We start from the raw sequence: 4416 nt of genomic DNA on the forward strand, positions 1-4416 counted from the left end.
AGGGGATGGTATAAAGGGCCTTATTGAAGACATAATACAAGAGCACTCATGTTCAAATAGGGGTGGGGAAAAACTAAGGGATGAGTTCTGTTATGATGTTGAAGAACTATACATCAGAGGAAAAGATGGATTGGATTCAGACTGTGAAAAACATATGAAATAGAGAGAAGAGACAAACAAGAGGGACTTGGTGGACACCAAATATAGGACGCAGTTAATTCAAAACAAGAAAAGGTACCTGTCAGGGGCATTAGTGTACAAGGAGACAACCAAGGAAGTAGTGAACACTACATGGAAAAGGAAAAAGAGGTTGGAAATGAAAACCAAGAAAAGGCAAGTGAAGGATATGTTCCATGCACAGGGGCCTCCAATTATGATTTTAGGAAGCCAAATAATTGTCATTCATTCCTTCTGACAATGAATTTGTGAAAATTACACATCAAGTAGCAAACAAGGTTGGCAAAAGAAGAGGGCCATGACAAGTAGTTTGGCTATAATAAGTTGCCTGATAAAGATGTAGAAGATATAAGTTTGTTTTATGAAGAAAATAAAAGTACTGATGTGCTTGATGCCAAGGAACATCATTCTACTTATGGAGTTGAACAATGAAGACTAAGGGAATGGTGAACACAAAGGTAATGAACATCTTATTATTTCCAGGAGCATCACATATAAGGATTAGTCAGGAAAATCTTATCGAAAAAAGAGTGTGCATGGTACCAGAGTAGAATGTGGAATCTGGAGAAGTAGCAAATAAAGGAATCAATGTGACTACTAGTTATGATAAGAAACATTTTACTACAGAGATGGGATCGTGTACTGCTAATGATGTTTGTGACATTGAAAAGAAATTTTAAATTTAACATAATGAGATTTTAGAGGTATCTTCTAATATTGGTTATGAAGGTCCACAAAGAATTAGTGTTGTATCTTAAACATTTATAGAACATCAAGGATTATGTTTGAAAACAATAGTACAAAGTGCGTGGTGAGATGAACTGCATTCTTTTGACCAAATTATGGCAATGACGATCCCTCTAGAAAAGTATGATAGGAGCAATGATTCATCAAAAATACCTGCTTTTGACTTAGATTAAGCTATTGAACTGGATGAAGCAGGTCATTATGATGCAACACTATCCACATCAATATCTCGTTTATCAGTTGTACCTTACACAAGTGCTTATGTTCCCCTTACTCTATCTTGAACTGGCTTATCAACACCAATTATAGTGGTTTCTAGGCCAAAGGTACCTTTAGTTCCTCCAATAAATCCCTCGCAAAGCATAGGAGAACTAGGTTGGAAAGGATCTGGAGCAACAAGTGCTTTTCGACCAATAGAACATAGAGAAATAATTGATCTACAACATCATGTCTCCAAAATACCAATTTCATATTCTGATGCATTTAATTCAATTGGAAAAGGAAATAGAGATTCATTAGATATTGATATTAAGGTGGCTTATGAGAAAACATCTGAAGATCAAGTAATAACAACACATTTATCTTCTCAAATATGTGAACCGTAAACAAGCTTTGGATGCAGAGATATGAGAGGAAATTATTTTATATCTTCAATCGTTGAACCTTTTTCTCCTACCAGGCCTTGTATTCCTTTGAAGTCATATTTAGAATTGAATCACATTGATGATAGTGGGGAGAATGAACTGATCAAAATGCCTCTTGGTATTAGTGCTAAAAATTTTGGATTGACTTTGAAGACTGACACCAGTGCATCATCCCTTGGAGCTTCATGTGTTCTGAGAGATTTTGAATTGAATGATGGGACCACTTGTTTTGATTATGGTGGATATTAATTGCTACCTCATAATTTCAACTCATCTTCCCAGCCTGTAGCTGACCTGAGAATGAAGGTCGAGCTATTCATTTCATAATCCTTTTTTTTCTGCTACAGATGCCTTTTAGTCATTTACAGTACCTTTTCATTTTAATGACAGGACAGATCATCAAGTTATCACTACAGTTGCATCTGCATCTCAGTCTAATCGAAGTTCATTACCTATTCCTAATTTTTTCAGTAGTGATATACATATAAAGGGAAGACATCATTCTCTTCAGATCCTATTATTTCCTTTTCAAATGCCACTAGTAAATCATACCCATTTACTGGATTTCGTTTTGGGTCAAGTTTTCATCTTAACTCTTCTTATTTTTCAAGTGACTCACCTTCCTATCTAGAATAATTAGGACAAGGATGTTTTCCATGCACTGCTTAGCATCATCCATCCCCTCTATGTCTATTCACACACCAGTAGAAAAATGGGTAAACCTTGAGAGAATTATGTCATAAAGTATTCTAGAAAAGGATTTCATTGAAATTAAATTCTTTCAAATTCCAACAGAAGGAATGCAAATATTTTTCATAGATGTGGTGTACCTAAGTGTTCAAATACAGAGGATGAAATGCAATGTAAGAAAGCTCTATAGGACTGGACCCCAAATCTCGACGTGTAAAAATCCCATGCCTATTGTTTTCTACATTTACACAAAACTAAAAATCCTTGTAAGATTATGACTTGCCAGTGGTAGACCTAGAATTTACCCATCATTGATACCCACATCACACTAGTTATTTTCCATGGAAGGGCTTACTGACATATTTTTTATTGGAATCCTATGAGAATTTCAAGGATTGAAACAACATGATTCATATACTCTACAAGTTTATTATTTGTGAATCCATTTGTAAAATTAAAATGAACAATTTCGACTCATTTTTTACAACATGAATCATTGGAAAATGATTCAAAATCCAAGTACCTTGGCATGGTTCAGTCCCAAATTTGTAATCCTCTAAAAATGACACATAGGCACATTCCTACAACTAAATTATAGTAGACACCCATAAAAATTGACTCTTTAAATTTAGTTTCAGACATCATCTCTAACATCTTTTAGATGACAATTGTGATGATAATATCACATGTCAAATATCTAATATCACATGTTTTTGGAGACTGAACCTCTGCAGTTGGGGAAAGGGTTTCCAGATACTTGAATCTATATCATTGGAAAAGGGATTGTTCATGGATACTTGAATCTATACCGTTGGAAAAGGGATTGTTCACCAAACCACTCGAGCTAGATATACACAACTAGCTATTTATTTTCTTTAAAAACCATCTATATATTCAGATAAATGAATATTGTTTTCTTCTAGAAGCTGGAAACTACCATCTCTTTAAAAAATATATATGTATTATGTATTCATGTAGATGGATGTTGTTTTCTTTCAAAAGTTGGAAACTACCATCTCCATTGGATTAAGTGCATTGAACCTACAAGTTTTTGTTTGTAACATGGGTGGATGGATAAGATTATTACTACAAGAACTCCATGGTTGGGGTTTAAAATGTTTTAGATTTGAGGGTGTCATGCTCACAGATTGAACAAGCAACAACAAAATTGGCATGTGGGTCCTCTTTCTCTGCATGTAATGATATTTGCATGTCCCTGGTAATAAGAATAATATAATGAGCCATTGTCTAAATGTGCCATGGATAAAAATCTGACTCAGGGATGACAAGTGAAGGAAGTAGTTAACCTCGGGTTGAGGATTGGTTGGTAATCAATATTTAATTATGAAAAGTCCTGATAATTTTCCTTAGATATGAACTGAACCAATAATGGCACATTCATTGCACTCTACTATTATCTCTTGCTAGCTAGTATAGGGAAATGAATGCTTTGAACAATTCAATAATAAGTTTAATTGTAGGAGGAAATGGTTATTTTACCCTAAATTTGGTAGATATTTCTTAGAATAATAAGTTTAAGTTGTTTATTTTGTGGAGTTCTAGTGTTGAAGTATTTTTTTTTCTAGTGCCACACAGACCAGTGTTCTGACAGGTTGATTTAGGTTTAAGAACATCCATAGGGAATTATTCAAATATCCAGGTTTTCAGCAGTGGCTTGTGTTTCAAGCACAAGAACAAACTACATTGCTTTAGGAAAAGGCACAAACTGTATTTCTTCAGGCATAAAATTTTAGCTTCCATTGGTGTTTAGGGACACAAATTACAGTCCTTTAGTAGAAAAAACAAGGGAGAATGTATTGGGAGAATTGACAAGAATGTATGGCATGTGAAGGTATCAATTTTTTATTTTATTTCATTTTAATTTTATATAACCCAAAAAAGTCATGTTAAAAGAACAAATTCTTATAAAACACTATGGTTTTAGTTGTAGGCTTTGAAATTTGAGGAATATTTAACTTCAACAAAACAAATTGGTAAGCATGGTGACAAAGAAATATTCCTTAGATGATCTGACCTATCTTTCATATTTTCTTAAAATATATACTTACTCTTAAATTGTTAAGGCTTGTCTTACTGTGGTTTTTGGGAAGATTCATTTTTTAGATAGATCATTTTAACTAGTTGTACCTTTCACCTC

General features: G+C 33.9%; 1 pseudogene; it reads left to right on the forward strand.

Annotated features, from left to right (window-relative positions):
- Positions 1–1208: 1208 nt before the first annotated feature.
- Positions 1209–2237, forward strand: LOC149237221 (uncharacterized; annotated as a pseudogene).
- Positions 2238–4416: the final 2179 nt, after the last annotated feature.

The sequence above is a fragment of the Pinus tabuliformis genome, chromosome 8, assembly GCF_031772625.1.
Source record: "Pinus tabuliformis cultivar Carrire ecotype Pingquan chromosome 8, CPIR1, whole genome shotgun sequence".
NCBI lineage: Eukaryota > Viridiplantae > Streptophyta > Pinopsida > Pinales > Pinaceae > Pinus > Pinus tabuliformis.